The sequence below is a fragment of the Tetrao urogallus genome, assembly GCF_951394365.1.
Source record: "Tetrao urogallus genome assembly, chromosome: 3".
Taxonomy (NCBI): Eukaryota; Metazoa; Chordata; class Aves; order Galliformes; family Phasianidae; genus Tetrao; species Tetrao urogallus.
Window position 1 is genome coordinate 62,343,358 of NC_136815.1, and position 18,535 is coordinate 62,361,892.

Genomic DNA, 18,535 nt, shown 5'->3' on the forward strand with positions numbered 1-18,535 from the left:
CCAAGTTTGATAGCTGTAGTTTCCTCTGCAGTTGCAGAGAAGATATTTTCTTCATTCAGGCTAGTTCTGCTCAATCACTCGTCTATGCAAAGCTACCTCTTGAGAGATGACAAAAGCAAAAAAACTTGTTTTCCAGTGTAGTTAAAACTTAATAGCAGAGGCTGAAATCTACTCACTTTAAAACCTTGCATGACAGAGTAAACAAAGAAACTCATATGTTCTCTTTACTCAGTATAAAGAATGGCTATTTTGACCAACATATCAGCTTAATTAAATAAAACAAATACACATGCAGTAAATGTGAAATGTCAGTAACTGGTTTCTAATGCAACAAAAGCAAAAGCTTTTATATAACTGCCTAAAGATCACATAGTCTAGCTCCACCTTTCCAAAACAGAAGTGGCAAATTCAAAGTAATAGTCAAAATAATCCTATATATGACAGTCTCACGACAGTGATGCAGTGATCAAGGACTTATCCCCATTGCTATTTTTACTGTGGGAAGTATGTTGCCTATCAACAACACGGTAAGCAAGGAGAATACAAAGTTAAAGGAAATTAACCACTCTCACTGGGGTCATAATGTACTTCCCAGTCTAGATTATCAAATAAGTGAGGTCACTCACTGTATTATCTACTGCTGCACTGTGGCAGAAAATCAAACCACTTTAATGATACCAGCTGAGAGGAACCAGCACTTTTCCAGGAAACTAATTAAAAAGTAAACATGCAAAAGAAAGACCAGGTGATGATTTCAATTACGTTCCTTTCTTGCTTTTCCCCATGGCAGGGCCATCAAATTGTATCTCAGAGGCTTTTTAAATAGCCAAAGCAGACACAGCTCTTCAAATCTGTTGCAGACATCAGCGCACTAACAATTTCTGTGGCCCTCTTCTGACCCTCTCTGATTCCCAACATCCTTTTCTTAAAGCAAGGACATCAGAACACAGTATTCTAGTATCACTCTGAAGCCAACCTCTCAAACAAAACAACAACCCCCCTTCTATGCAATCCATTTTCTCACTCAGATTACTTATTTGCTACAATTCATAATTTTTTTTTCCCCACTCAAAGGCTTGGAACTCTTTAGAACACACCTCCCCTTTCCCCCAATGAAATTTGTATTCATTAGCTTTAAATTCAGTATTTCACTTTGTATAGCTGGCCTGAGGTTACCAAGCAACCCAGGTTGCTCGCTACAGTAAGGTGCCTGGACTCTGTATTATCTGCAAATTTCATGGACAGGGATATTCTGTCAGCTTCCAGGTTGTCTGAAAAATGCTGAAAATGTGTTTGTGAACACTGTTGAAACCCACTACAAGTGCCCTCCCTCACTTAAGACCCCTGATGCTAATTATTTTCTGTGATAAACTAGATTAGTATGTTGACATTGTGTAGGGTATATATATATATACTTTTTTTTTAATCAGAACTTTGTGTAGATCAAAGTATACTCTAATGCATACTTTGCCTGGGAATACTGTAGGGTCAAGGCAGTCGAAAGGTGGAGGCAAGGGACTTGAGGTAAAACACTCCTCAGTAGAGGAAATTAGAAATTATTCCTTAGTAGAGAGAATTAACCCTGGACTGAACAAGTCACTACTACAATTCTGCTCTACAAAATCTGACTATCACTATTGTGACCTATGCTCTGAACCAGCCTGTCTTCCTCCACTGATTTTGTAGCATCTGACTCAAAACACAGGGTTCTTTTTTGGTTAACATAGATCAGTATATGTAAGCCCAAATAGAGCCTTTTCCCCTTGCCCTCTCATTACAAAATGAAAACTTCCTTTTTCTCCTTCCAGGTTGACTCTCTATTTCTTATCTTGTTGAGATGATAACTCAGTTTTTTTCACAGTGCTTATATGCATGGTGCCACATACAGATTTGGTAATTCAGATATTAGAATTGGATTCACAACGCAGCAAATGCTCTCAGCTTCCTTATGATATGCTTTTGTTGGTAAACAAGACGGAGCTCCAAACTTGCATCTTAGAGACAAATATAGAAGAAGAAATTAAAGCACTGGTCTCTGTTAGTAAAATCCAAGTGAACATTCAATCAAGTAAACAGGGAAACTCATACTGCTAAAGACAGATAGAAAAACAAACCACACAAAACTACAGAAAATCAGAAGAGAGATTACTCACTAATAAATGAGGTATTCAGCACTTGTACTTTATGGAAAGAGAGAAATGTATATGTAACTTATGACACACAGTCTGTTTCAGACCTCAAAGACACAAAAGTTTTGCTACACGCTTACAGCCAAAATGGCTGAAAAGCAAGCAAGCCAGTAGAAAGGCAGAAACAATTGCAGAATTTTGCAATTGTAAAACCATTGGAAACAGAAAAATCCTACCGTGTCATCTGCTTGTATAGAATGTGAAATTTTACATTTGCAATCTACAGCTTATATGCCTTAAATGTAATTTCATTAAAAGTAATATGAACTCAAAGTTTCTTATTCCTGCATTTTCACTACTTTACGTAAATTGCACATATTTTTTACATCACTTTTTTCCTCTTTTATATTAAATAATGCACTAAATATCTTTTATTCTGGAGACTGTAGGCAGCAAAATTTGCTTAATTATGATACATGAGGTAATGAATGTATTCTTTTCATCGTTATTTCAGAAATATGAAGAGGCAAGAAGTGATAATGTACTAAAATTTCATTACCTATCATGCATGGAGTGATCAAATATGATTGTCAGGGCTGAGGCAGAATGTAACCAGGCATTCACTTTCATAAAATCCATTGGGTACACTGAGGAGGAATATATTCCAACAAGAAGTAAATAACATAATATTTACAGAAGCTATATGAAACCACAAAGAAAGATGGAGGAATGCTGTAGTGATATGAGACTTTTCATTGCTATTTTGGTGAAGCAGTCTCTGGGAACAGATTTATATATATTCACGTATATATTTCTTATATAAATATCTACATATAAGTTCCCCACTTAAACTAGGATGATTGGACTCCATTACTTAGAAATATTTTTGTGTTTTAGGATATAATTTCTTAGACACCTTATTCTTTATGAGCAAGAAAACTTTAAGAAGTTCTGAGGTTTTCCTTCAACATGTCTTGAACAGAAAGCAGTTTTGCCTCCTCTTAGCAAATAGTAAGAATACTCCTCCTCCCTTCTCCACAGTAAGTTATTATTTTTCTTCTCATTTTTCCAAACTGATTAGACCTCTCCTCTTATCACAGATGCTGTCCTCAGATGTTATTGTTCCCAGCACTTTCCAGATATTTCCAATTCCCTTTCCTTAAGTTCACTCAGATTTCTGAACTTCTGTGGAAGCTCCACAATTTTCAAGAGATACCATCATGATATTTGTCTCAGAGTTTTCATCTTGGACTTTGCTCAGATTGAGTAACTTCTGGTTATTCTGGTTACTTTGAAAGGCTTCAATGGTTTTGAAAGAAGGATTTCCTATTGTTCTATGATGATAGAAGTCAGGGATCAGAGCAGCTCTGCTTCCCATTTCCTTCCACAGTCACAAGAGAGTCCAGAAATTGTAACAATAATGGGCAAACTAATTTCAAAGATCTTTTTCAAGGTGTATCAAGACCGCACAGGCATGAGAAGGTTTAAGGGCAGGTATAAATTTAGTAGAATGAAAGGGAATATGAGAAAGACAACACAGAGTAGGAAGAAGAAAGCAAGTCTGGTATTGCTGCAATATAGATAATATTATGTAATAATATTAAGCAACACTGTGTAAACAAGATTTTTTTTTTTCTGGTATAACCTAGGTAGATTGCACTGTGTAAGGTATTGATTTTAGTCAGGTGTTAGCAAGTTTATGACATACAGAATCATAAAGCTAGGAAAAGATCATTAAGATCATCAAGTACAACCACCAACCCACTTTCACCATGCCCACTAACCATGTTCCTCAGTGCCACATCCGCATGGTTCCTGAACACCTCCTAGGATAGTGATGCCATCACCTCCCTGTTCCTAAGCATTACCACTTTTTCTGAGAAGAAATCTTTCCTAGTATCCAACACAAATCTCCCTTGCTATACTTTGAGACCATTACCTATAATCCTATCAGTTGTAGTACAAGTCTGAGACTAAGATATTTAACTTTTCAGAAGACCAAGACATGCAGAGAGACTAGAGGAGATTAAATGGGCAAAGAAAACTTACAGCCACTGTTATTGCCAGAAATATGCCCAGTTGGTTGGATCTGAAAATGATCCACTGGAATCTTAATGTTCAGTACCAAAGATCTCAATGTCTTGCGCATCAAAAGAAAAAAAACACTTCTTCAAGTGAAGAAGCTCAAGTGCCAACTTATATTGTAAGGTTTAGAAGAAGTTATTATTGCTGTGTTCTTCATACATAGTACACTTCTGCTCTTAAAATGTATTGAGTTTGCCCAATCTTATGATCTGAAGTAGCAGTATAACTTGGGGCAAAGGAAAATTATATGCAAGAACTCTCTTAGGTATCCACGCAAACTCTAGTGAACTTTAGGGTCTCATTTGCCAAAATGAATAACATATATAGACTCCTTAGGTAAAGAACACAATTGCAAAAGGATAAGCATTTCCTGACACTGATGCCACAATTCTGTTCCCAGAAATGAGGATTTAACCACATCCTACTGTGAGGAGAAAATGCTAAAACATCCAAAGACGCGAGTACAGTACCACTGGCACAAGTTGGAATGAGGTGATTCAGAATTTCGTCTCAGCTATATCTGTTTATTTATGCTGATAGATTTCATTCAAACTTTCACGCTATACAATTTACACTCATTCACTTCACACAGAAAATGAGGATGGTCATTCATATAATAAATAGAGAGATGAAATACAGGTCAGGGAGAAAACAAAACTTGAAATGAAAAACTTACTTGTCAGAAGACCGGTGATATTTTTAAAAACTTGTGGTTGTTGGTGAGTTTTTGCAGTCACTCTGTGGTTTCAAGGAAGAAATCTAAAGATGTGAGTACGTTCTGAAAAGAAGAATAATCAAGGACTTAGTAATCATTTCAGCTGCAAAAATATCACAACAAAATTTCTCTAAAATAATGTACTTTTTTTTTTTTTTTAATGGGATTCTTCACCCAAAAAATAGTCTTTGACCCTATCATTGAATCTGCAGAGTTTATGGACTTCTACAAGACAAACTGCTCAGATCAGACTTCCTGAGGTACATAGAATAAACAGTGCGCAAGAAATCAGGACAATGAGAAGAGTAATTACTTAATTTCTTTTCTGGCATATCTCCATTTCTAAACTGTTTGAAGTGTAAGGAAACAGCAAAAATTAAAGAGATCAGTCTCCTTCCTGGTTTAATAAACCAATATGCTGAAGTAATGACTTTCTTAAACAGGCCCATAAAGTCATGTCCGTAAATGTCTTTCAAACCATTGTCTAGAGTTCTTTGGCTATCTTTTGTACTAATTCATGTACTCAGCCTCCTTATTTGTCTTCTAATAACAGAAGATAGCTCTTTGTACTCGGAATGTTATCACATTTGAAGTCTAGCTTCCTAATTTCCAGACATCCCTACCAGACAGGACAGTGGCCTGGTTTGAGGAGCTGTCTCACCTCTACAAATCTGAATGAAATTGACAAACTGGGAGATGATCAATCCTTCCATCGACTCAGTCTGTGCAAGAGAGGGACACACTGCTGTAGTGCAGAATGGCAGCTACTCAGCTTTTAAAGAGTAACAGTGATTAAAGCTGGCAGAAAACATTGGGAAGGCTCTGGTCACTATGCTGGATCCACTCTGACAGTAGTCAAAGGGAAATGAAGCTTAGCACAGAGAAGATCTGGAAACTTGATACATGTCTTTCACTGAAGTCACTACTCATTGCTATTGTGTTAGGTTTATGTAACAAGTCAGTGACCGCTGTGACGAGAGATCAGTGGCTAATTCTATGCCAGAATTCTATGCACAAAATTGATTTCAGTTGGTTTGGCCACTGGAGCTGCTACTGGCCAACCTGAGCCCATCAGCTTCTGTAAAAACATATTTAAGAAAGTGCATAAAACTGGCAACTGTGAGAGGTCTGAGAAAAACCGTAAGCATAACTACTCTGCAAAACACTGAGACCAAAGAAGTAAGGGGAGGAGGTGCTGAAGGTACCAGAGCAGAGATTCCTTGCAGCCCCTGGAGACTGTGGTAAAACAGATGTCCTCCTGAAGCCCATGGAGGGTATCACAAAGGACCAGATATTTACACTGCAGCCTGTGGAAGACCCTGTTGGAGTAGGGAATGATAGAGTGAAGTATAGTTGAGCGTGCAAGGAAGGGTGGTAGGAGGAAGGCAGTTTAATTTTGTTTCCGTTTCTTGCTATCCTACTGTATTTTAGATTGGTAATATATTATGTTAGTTTTCCCAAGTTGAGTCTCTTTTAACAGGTAACTGCTAAGTGACCTCTCTGTCTTTATTTAGAACCAGGAGCTTTTCCACCTTATTTTCTTCTGTCCTGCTGAGGATGAAGAATGAGAGAGTGGCTGGGTGTGTGCCTGGCTGATGGCCTGGGTCAACCCACCACAACTGTAAAATAAAATAATATTCCATCTCAGATCTGTAACAGACTAAGCAGGACTGAGACTGGAATGCAAAACAAACAAACAAACAAACAAACAAACAAATCACTGAAGAAAACTCTGCCTAGAATGAATAGGAACAAATGGAACAAATAAGGTATAGAACTTCTCAGAGAAGGCTGTGTTAACAGGAAAGCTTCAAGACCTTCAGCTCTCCACTGTTGTGCAGCCACACATTTGAGAACAAGGTCTTATATTAACAAGCAAAGGGATTCACAGAGAGATTCATACTCTATGAGAATGCTGGAAACATCATTAAAAAAAGCGCCCTTCCTAATGACATGACACTGAATTCTCTTTGGTCCATAAAGGAATTTTCAATAATAATCATTGAAATATAATATAGTAAGTATTTTGAAGTCAGATGAACTTACTGACTTGCAGTACTATACGTATTCAGTTAGCATTTCCTTTAGAAACAACTACTTCATATTTTTTTATTGTTAGACTTTAACAGTCTTGAATTGATTTATTTAATTCAAGCCCCAGAACTCCATCCTAGCCATTAGGACAGCAATAGTACACTCCAGTTATGAAAAAAACTGAAGAGCTATACTTCTCTGCCTGATACTTAAGACTGTGAGATGAAATCTCTCTCAAGTTATTACAGCAAAGGACTCTGGCTTTGTTTGGATTCTTCTGGATTTAGTAAGGATAAACCTTTACAGTGGAAAAATTAGCAAAATCCTCTTAGATAAAACTTACTGAATGAACTATTTCCTAAAAGAGTTTCTTGTCAGAATTATCACCAACCTGCTAAACAAACGGGGTTTGTGGGAAACATTCACACTGCTTCACATACTTATTGTGAGAAATCTCTAGAATAATAAAACCCAGTACACTGCAACATTGTCAGTGGAACTGAGAGAATATTAAATTCTACCAACAATTATCATGTTTATAGCAAAAAACTGTCTTGTAATTTAGCCTTGCTTTCACGACTAAATAACTAATGTCTCATACCTGTACCTCAAGAAATTTATAAACACAGCAAAATCAGTTTTTGCAAAGAGAGTTTGGAAATAGCTTTCTGAAAATGTCACCTAGTTTCTCAGCAGCTGTCAAAAAAGGAAATGGTATATTAGGAAATATTAAGAAAAGGACAGAGAACACAGCAGAAGAAAACATGATAATGCTGTCATATAAATCCTTTACCCACATAACTTTGAATATTGAATATGGTTCCAGTCATCTCATCTCAAAGAGGACAGTGGGAAAAGAGGATAAAGAAAAGGGTGACGGGATGATCAAAGGTATGTAATGACTTCTGCACTCAGAAAGAAAAAAATAACTTCAGGATTTTTATGTTGGAAGAGGAACAACTGAGGGAAAGTATTGTGAAAGAGCCTCATAAAACTGAGAACATGAATAAGAAACACTTTTTCACTGTCTTTCCTAACAGAGGAAGCATGGTGATCCCAACAATGTGAGAGGTTAGCAAGTTTAAAAACAAACAAATAAAACAAAGAAAGGACATTTTCCACAAAGATCATAATTAAACATCAGAACTTATTGCCACAGGATATGGAGGATGCCACATACGTGCATGGAGCCCAAAAAGCAATTCACTGAGGCAGTAAAATGAACATCACCAGTCCGTATTTTACACAAAGACGTTGAACGTAAGCCTTCAGTATAAGAAGCTCTACAGAGTACCGTGGGATGGCACCAAGGGAAGCTACCCATTGTTCCCATTCAAATACAGCTCATGGTGATCTCTTGCAGAGGCTAGAGAACATTGTATGCCTTTAACAAATACACAGGGAAATGTTTGCGTGCAGAAAATTCCTAGCTTCTCTGGTTTCCCTGTGCAACTTCACACTCTACAGTAATTAGAGTTAGTGAAGGGTCACTGTTTGTTTCAGGGGATCTTACAAGTCCGTCCATCATTTTGGTGACAAAAAATTGAATACAATGAGGATGTCCAGATCCGTAATGAACTTTTAGTGTTTTGCCACCTTGCATAAATGAGTGCATAAAAATGGCTCCACTAGGTCAAACAGAAGATCCTTCTACCTAAATCAGCATTCCATCTACAACAACCGCCAAAAAGTAAGCTTTGGCTGGCATGATATATTTAGCTCTCAGGATACTGTAAACTTTAGAAAGCCATGCTGACCTTTTTAATTCCAGACACTGAATAAATATTACAAAAGAAAATGTTCTGGAGAAAAATAATCCTGAGGCTCAAGTCCAGCTTCGCATCTCAGCTATGGAAATGACACCAAGCTAAGCCCCATCCTTTCTCTCACATGCTGGTTTTCATTGAAAAATAACATGGGCAGATAGCAGGAGAGGGCAGCAATAGCAACCAAAGTTTAATGATCTGGGCCACCAAGACTCTGGACATACTTACCCCATAGTTTAGGTACAGTCCGAATGACCAGAGAGATCTAGACAGTCAATGCCATTCAGAGCAGTTTAACTGCACTGTTATAAAATCATTTCCTGAATATAGAAAGCCTTAAGGAGCCTTAAGTCCCGAAGTCTCTAAGCATCAGCTAACCTGTACGAGTTGATGAGTGGCGCATCTGGCAAACCCTGCACTTGTAGCATATCAGTGAGCAAGGTAAAGTCTTTAGAAAATAGCATCAGATGAAGGATGCAGAGTTCAAGCAACCTCTCTTATTCACCAGAAGTAATTTTGATCCAGTTTTATCACCACAATAAAATGAAAGTGACAATTCGCCATAATCTATGTCTATGTATTTAACTGGAAAATTGCTATATTCCTCTCTCATGAAGTAGCTTACACAGCTAAAATGAAGATTAGCAACCACACAAGAGAGGCTGCTTTTCTTTTTTTCTTCAGAGGAAAAAAGAAGCTAAGCAGAAGAGGTATTGCAACGATGTTATTTCTAAATATTCACACTGGAAAACTTCATACTTCTGAAATTCATAGTCTATATAGAGAAATGGCAGCCATTCAAAACTGACGGGAAACAAATGAGGTTTACATCCAAATAAGTGTGTCTGTGCAACCTTCTTCAGCAGTTTACATAAATTAACATGAAATCATTATTTTGGCCAAGACAAAACTCTTCCCTACACAAGCATTCACTCACCCCCATGTCTGTCAACGCAGTGAGTCCATTCAAGGTAACCACATAAGCCAGGAGAGCACTTTCTAGAGGCACAGGATCAAACTGCCACATACCCGAGGATGCTACTGTGTTTGTGTTGGCATTTCAACTAACAGAGTTGTTGTGTTGGTTGACAGCAAGTTATCTAAGTCCCCATCTGACTGACAAATGGCCTCATAAAAGTCAGCTTGTACTGGGGAGAGAGAAAACCACAAAGCCCTTCCCAGGCTGTTTTTACTACCCTGGCACAGGCTGGAACTGCTGGGTTGCTGAAGCCCAGCCTGAAGAATGGTGTTCTCAAGGAGCAAGGATAGCTGTATTTCTTGGTCTGTAAGTAAAGCACTCTTGCTGTGGGTATGACCACAACAGACCACACTGGCTCAGTATCTTAAACAGGTGTTACCACTTCCAGAGCACATCAGAATTAAACTTCACCATGTAGAACATACTCCAAACCAGCTGGAACCTTGCAAGGGAAATGAGGCAGCAAACAGGCTCCTGCAAACTATAGCCATGTCTATGGGGCACACTAATTCCTCCCATGTTAGTCTGACCCACTGACCTACATTCAAACTTCGCAAAAAAAAAGCAGCTTTTTGGTGCAGGAGGGAGGAAAGGTGCTGGCAATGAAAGAGTGGAGCTGAGCCTGGGCAAGAAGACAGATCTCATTTTAATGTTTGCACTCTCGTTTCTTGCTGCCTGAATTTATTTATTAAATTAATTTTCTCCTAGTTGAGTCTGTTTTAGTAGTGATGGTAATTTTTAAGTGATTCCCCTGTCTTTATCTCACCCCACAAGTTTTTTATGCTATTTTTGCCCCATCTTGCCAAGGAGGGAAGTGAGAAGCAGGTGACAGCCATTCCACCATCTCCTTCAGGCAGGCAGTATGTTTATGCTGCTTTGCTTTCAGTGAGAACATTCATGCTGGGGTTGGTGCACCTCAATTATGTACAATGAATGTCACACCTTCAGTGAACTTATTCTGAACTGTCTTAAACAATCCCTATGCAGACAAGGAACAACACTGTTCTTGGAGAGCATGAGGATGCAACCCTACTTTCCTACTACATCTAGTGCAGCCTGTTTGTGAAAACATTATCCAATCCCATTTCAAGCTTGCAAATTGTTAATGAGCAGATTTCTGCCAATGCATTCGTTAATTATGCACTGAATTATTTGGACAAAGCATTGGTAACTTGTGTGTTGTTCATGAGCTATTTGCTGTTAACTGTGCCTTGTTAATAACTGTTTTGACTTATGCCTTAAATGTCTTATCATGCAGGAAGAATATTATTGTTCATGAATGGTCACCTCACAGTAATATTGTTTCTGCTTACAGAACAGATGATAACACCTTTCAAAGAGTCACAGGAGAATAGACAACGACCGAATATCAAACAATGACTTGCCATGGTGTGTGTTTGTACCTGGATATTGTTGTTGACATGCCAGTACAAAGTATTCCACACACCAAAGCACCTCCTCCCACTTGTAAGTAAATATTTCCCAATAGTTGGTAAAAGAAATTGAAAAGCCATCAAATCAAATAGCTGTTTGGCTCTAACAGGCATTTAAGACAAATGTTACTGCATTAGTGAATCAATTTAATCTATAAGGAAACAAGTTTGTTGTGACCAGCATGTAATCTTTAATACAAAGGATGCCACATTCCTGCAGGACGTTTGAGTGAAAGAGCTATGGGGACAACCAATTACATTTATTGCATTTGCTCTCTCAGCTTAGACAAACATATGGGATTATTTCATTTGCTTTAAGCAATCTAAGTGCATTCTTTTTTCCGATTTTCCTTAAAACTTCTGTGTCACCTGAAATGATCACTTCTGGTAGAGTCAATGCTTTTTCTTTGCCTCCCCAGTACCACACACACACTGCATTTTTAAAGTCCCAAAGGCTTCTGGCACTGCATTACAATGGATCAGACACCTCTAATACACTGGGAAGGAAGAAAAGCAGACTGCCCAAGAGAGGAGAAGCAGACAGTGTGCCCTGAGGCCTCCCTATTGTCTGTTTCATTTAGAGACAGGCAATACTGCAATATCTATGACAAGACAGGAAAAAATTTCAAGTTGCCCCAGCTGTCACCTGCTTAATTCAATACCGATTCTTCAGTTGGTCCCAACTGTCCGTAAAACATTGAGATTTTTCATGGCTGTGCTAGAGAAATCTTCTGTACAACTCCTATGTGCTGTTTTTCACTTTGAGCAATATTCCAGAACCAGTAAGCACATGAGCAATCCTGGTCAGCAGACACTGTGCTATCTCACCTAAAGGCAAGCTGATTTTTCAATTGAAGATTGTTGTGATGGATCAAGAAGGACGGTTAATTATTCAACTTTTGTAATTGCCTCACTTTAATTTCACAAGGATATGTGCAATACAGGTAGATGAAAACATTACGTGGCTCAGTAAGCGTTGCTTTTTGGTGGATGAACAAAGAAGGATGTGGTGGTCAGCACGGTATCCTTGTCTGTCAAGTCTGTACTGACAGCCAGGGAGAACTATTCAGATAACAAAGAACAAGGGTTGCCTCACTGACACTATCAGATAGCAGATAACTTTGCTATGCAGTAGCAGTAGACACTGATCAGTAAAAGCTGGCAACAGGAAAACTCTGGGAGACTGTGTCAAGCTAATATGCAACCTCAGCTGAGAAAACTCTGGCATTTTTATTGTGGTGTACTGTTCAGGAGACATATTGAACTCTTCCAGAGATATCATTTTCCACAACAGCAGGTATGAAAATCCTTTCTTAAGGAAATAGCAGTACCGTGCAGATTATACAAAGAGGTTGAGCCCTCTCCTCAAGCCTTTGCAGTGAAGGTGGTAGAAACAGAAATAAAATTTCAGCTATCCAAGATGCTGTACAAGTTCCATCACTGCAGATGTGCACAGATGATACATCATTACCAGCTACGGGCAGAGAAATGATGAAACTTGTACAATGTTACATAGGTGAGGCTCACTTAAACTTCAGAGCATTATATTACCTGCTAAATTACCTCTGGTGTTAGTTAAGGTTAATAAAATGATGTTGTGAAGAGAGAACTGAGAAGAAAAGTCTCACTGTGAATTGCTGAAAGTTATTGCTTACATTGCAAAAAATGATCCCCGTGAATGTACAACCTTACAGCAAACAGAAACCAAACAATGGTATCACAAACACAGCAGTTTGCACAGAGGAGTAACCACAAAGCACATACACGTTTAATGGAAATAAAAATTGTTAACGTAGTATCAACGTAACTAACGATTTTTATTCCAGAGCCATAATGACTGGATATATATCATCCTATCAGATCTGTGAGCACAATCCCAATTCAGTTATGTATGAAGTCAACGGTCTTGCATTAGAAAAGGATCTCTTCAGGGACGCCCATGAAGTCATTCACGTGATTAGGATGACCAAGATTTCACTTAATGTGGGCAGCTGGCACCCATTATGCGTATCACACGTTACCAATTATAGTGTTATTTTATCCTTACTCTGCGCTGCAATACTTAAAATGTAACTTAATCCATCCAAGCATCAATATTGATGCCTGGCTATAGTATTTCCAGTTAAAGTGTGAAAAATCCCACCTTTTCAGCTAAAAGCTACAAGAATAGTTCATATTCCATTTTCTTGTTTATGTGTGAGTATGATTGGCAGTAATCTACTTCAAACAGTGATCTCCTGTAGTCCTTCAACAAGATACAAATGAAAACAAATAATTTTGATCAATCTACAGTTTATACAAACAACAAATAGCATATGGCAATCAGTAAGCAAATCTGTAGGGATACAGTTTATAGCAGCAGGTCATTTGCTTGTACTGCAATTCAGATTTCAGTTTTCTCATATCGGCTCAGCAATTTTACCTGTTATGTTTCCCAGAACACTGTAGTCTATCCTACTGGCATTGGCAATTTGGCTATGTAGAAGCACAATGATGTTTCCACACTTTAACTCGTGATGAAGAAGTTTATGTTACAATTCCTTACGGCAAAAGGAAAGCCACAGTTGTTACCATTGCTTACAGATCATGACCTTCTTCTGTGAAGATCAGTGCAACCTCTTTGATCATTATGTGTGACCTCCCACAGCATACAGGAGGCAAAATCCCACTTGTTTGTTTAATCCCTGGCTCTCAGCCTGGACTACTCCATTCCCATTTGCATGGCAAGATTCAACAACAAAGCTGTTTAGTGTTAGTGTATGAAAATAGGATTCCTACTAGAAATTATACTTGCTGTAGCAGAATCACAGTCTATGGATTAAGAAAGATTGTGGGTTTTTTTGTTTTAGGAGTACACATTGCAGAAGAAGTGAAAAGTCCTCAGAAAAAAAAAAAAAAAAAAAAAAAAAAAAAAAAAAGGTCTCTGAATCACTACAATATTTATAATATAAAGAAAAGTAAGTCACTATGAATATTTATGTGTCTTAAATAAAGAATAATTAAGAGGCAGGAAGTTGCCTTTTCTTTTTAAGCAATAAATTTTTAATTGCAAAGTATATTTTAGTAACAATATGGTGTCTGATACAGATATAAAAGGGGACATTTGAAGGTCAGGGATAATACTCAAGTACCAGTATTTAGGTCTGCACATAGAATAATGCAGTATGTTGAATAAATACTGAAAAAACAATTAACAGATATTTATTGAATAAAATATTAAGTTCTGGTAGGGTATTTACTGTCCTTTCAATTCGCTTTTAAGCACAATATGCACAACATGCAAATGTTCTCAAACATGAGAATTTTTCTTAAAAAAAAACCAAATTGCAAATATCAACTAAAAATTATTGTGTCCAACAGGCCATTGATTAGGACAGTAGGGAACAAACAGAGAGATGCTACTTGGAAGAGTCAAAATCAACTGATTTTAAACACATTGAAGAAGATACATATATGGAACAAGAACATAAGCAAAGAGCTTCAGATTTCCAGTAATGAGGTAATTAATAACACTGTTAGCTATCCGTAGATAGACATGGACATTCCATGCACTGTGACATGGCCTATTTTAAGGGGTTCTCTGCCAGTTTGAGAAGAAAGGCAATTCTCTGATCTAAGATAAGAAGAAATCAGAAAAGTACTGCAAGTCCAATTACTCTCAACTACTCAGAGATGCAAAGAAAAAGTGGCTTTGGGATGGGCAGGGCATAGCTTTGTTTTATTTAAACATTGTGCCTTGGTTTGTTTCATTGACTCACACTTCCTCTTTTGAGAGAACTCATAGAGTTTTACACAGCAATAAAGATAATGCTATCCATCTCATTCCTATCACAATGCTCAATTTCACAGTTTCAAGTGTTTTGTGCTAACCTGAAGAAGTAGCATCAAAGGAAAGTTAAACCCGCAATATTATTTGCATAAAGGAAATTCTGAAATACAGTTACATAATTGGATGAATAGAATTGAAAGAAAATAATCCAACTTCATGAAGGATCGAAGAATTGATACCTCTTGATATGAAAACCATAGTTCAGGCTGAATCCATGCAATCTCCCATACACGAATGTGGCCTCCTAGTGTGCTCAGAGAAAACCTCTTTCCTACCTAGCTTTTTTATACATGAACGTCTTTTGTGTATTCACAGCTAAGAACATAAGAACACTAAAAGTAAAGGGCCAAACAAAACATCATGGAGCTTCCCTGTTACTCTTTTGATGAGACATTTGGCACACACCTCTTTTTTTTTTTCCACAGTGTGAATTTTCTGGATGCAGCCTTCCAAATTCATTTCAGGCCACCTGTGGCAGGAGATTGCTGCGATTTGTGAGTACTGATCAGCCCACACAGAATTTTATTCTCTGATTACAGTAGAACTTTACATGCTTTTTTCCTAACCACTTGCTGGCAAGCTGAAACTGAGAAATGAACACAAGCAAGGGTGAGTGGTTTTGCTTTTGGCAACTTTGCAGAGTCTCACTCAAAATGGAAATGTTTTATTATTTTGTCTCAGGAATGAAGATCCTAAGCAGAAACACAGCAACAGCGGGGAGCATATCTTCTTTCTTTGGTATTATAATAACGAACACCAGTGTAATTAATATAAACTGTTAGCCTCACACTCAGTAATTCTAGAAGCTTCTCTTTTTCTGGTTTTAAAACACTGGTACTTCTTATGCTAACAACAGAACTTTAGGAATATCCTCTGCGTCCTACTGAGCCATGGCAGAGTTAGGAACCAAACTTTTTCTCTGTAAATATAAAATTCCCTACTGAGTCCCAAGGTAGTGAATACTGAGGTGATGCACTGAAGTGAGAGGGTAAAAAATGGACAGATTTTTAACTGAAAAGGCATACAGTGGGTCACATCCTTCACATCTCATTGGTAAAAACAACCTGAAGCATATTAATCTCAGTCCTACACTGGTTCTGCCCTTGCTAATGACATACCACAAGTCAGGAAGAGCGCAGTGTTCAGCTCCCACCTCACTAAGTTTGGTGGTTTGCATATTTCTTAAGACAAGTTGAGAAAACAGTCATGAGTAATTTACAGCATTATACTAGCTGAGAGAACCTGAGCAACTCAGTAGGCACATAGCTTAGGAGCTATTTTGCCTTTCAAGAGGGGTAGAAGCCTGCGCACAGTGGTCAGACAACTTAGGGTCGTCTGTGAAGCATCTCTTTCTTGTACACGTGCTATAGATCAAACAATGCTTTCAGCCTCCACATGCAGCTTTCCTGAACAGAAACAGATTGTCTTTCCTGAGAAAAGTCTAAAATCTTCTAAAATTTTCTAAGCATTAGAAAGAATTGTGAGGAAAAATAATGTTTCCTTTTCTAACAATTTTGAGCACTGATTTTCCTAGCAAGTGTATTTAGCAGACAGTCTTGTACATAACACATCCTCTAATGCTTCTTCAGCTGTAATGATGTTTCCTTTACAAGTCATCAGTTTCAAATGTTCATTCTCATGATAACAACTATCTGTCACTATGCATTTCTTGTTTACAGCATCGACCATGATTTTTGATGGATCAAAGAAAAACAAATCCAAGTGATTCTCATGTTATTTGTAAGACGGGGTTCTATTCTACTGTAATAAATGTATTCTATTGATTCTGATATGTTTTTATCTCATAATGAACAATTGAAGTAGACGGGATTAGGATGCCTCTTGCTTCCCTCAATATTTCGTAGAAGTTTTTGTTAGAGATTTCATTCTACGGCTACTTAATATACAAAGAAAACATTAATGGCACTGATGATTGGATTAATATATTTATTGGTTATAGTAAGAGCTCAGTCTGTTTAGTTTTGCCAAATTTGCAAGATAGAAAACAACAATCACAAATGCATCTATATCAGGCTAAATTCAGAAGTAAGTACTACTGCTGAAAAAGTAAAACACAGTGCCATTAAATATTATTTATAAATTTTGATTTGGTTGCCTAATACTGCAATTTCATGCTGATCTAACCGTTTGTTTCAAAAGAGTTATAAATGCTGGGCTTACTTCTCCACTAAGGAATGAGTGTTTTCTACTGAGGATTTTCCACTGGAGCTCATAATTATGTGGTGCCTTTCCAGTGTAGCTGAGCACAGAATCAGGACCCACGTAAGTTTTGTCCACCAGAGCCATGGTGCTCCACTTACCCACACAACTCTTAGTTGCTTATTGACATTTCCGGGAATTTCAACTAATGATCAAATGTGGCTGAGTGAAGTCAAGATACAGAAGTTCTTTTCTATTTGTTGTTTGACTACAGCACAAATAAAACAAGCATGTCCCTTATCATTGATCTTTTTCTATCGTTTGAGCAATGATTGTGTTGAAGTGCTGCTGTAAACATGGTGGGAATAGTACTGCTGTGCATCAGGAGTAAAACAAATAAGATAACACAGTAAGAAAAGATGCTTTCTTGCTGAAACAGACCAAATCACAGCATGGAACATTATTACAGAATCTGACAGCTGAGCACTAATTTGCTTCTTTGAAAGATGCAGATTCAATCAATAAATCTCCAGCTATCAGAATAAAACCTTTGGGGAGATAAACCAAAACCACAAAATGTTTTGAAACATTTACCTTTTTCTACTGTATCTGGTTCCTAAGGTACTGTGTTTATTCCAAAGCCAATTTTTAACTTCATCATACAAACATATCAACCCATGTCTCACTAACACTTGAGTGAATTAAAAAGATTATAAACACTTTTCAGGATGCATATATATAAGCACTGGAGAAGTGACACTCAAACATGAAAGTCCAGCAATTATATAAGAATGCAGATTAGTGCCTCAATCCCTAAGATTGAGTCAAAACTGGATATGTATGTTAATATATATGCCAAATCAAGAATTAAATCCTACATTCCACATCCATGGCCTTGCATACTCTTTCTGTGCATGGCCAGATCAGAGTAAAAACCTGGAAAGAGCTCGCTAGTATTTATGATACTTGGCACGTGAAGGAAATAGAGTGAAGTAGAAAGATCCACATTGTTTCTTGAAGGGCTCGTCCCTGCTCTGTTTTCTGATTTTCTTTCTTGATGGAAAGATGCTAGGCTAACTGAAATTGTGGACCAAATGAGAAATTTTGTCCTTACATGTCCTTTTGTCGTTACTCACGTCCTTACATGGATAATAACAAAAAGAAAAGAAGATGAGAATTTTAGTGTTCTTTATGTTCTACTTGAGAGGCTTGTAAGAACTTTATAAAGAAAAGAGGAGGAAGAAGAAAGCATGGGGGAAGTATTTTTTAATGAAGGAGTCAAGGGTAACAAGTGGCTTCAGGAGCAAGGCTCAATCAGGGCTAAAAAAGCAAGCATACTTGCCTAAGAGCACTGCAGAGTGGAAGGAAGACACAATACTTTGCAGGAGAAAATGTGATTCTAGTA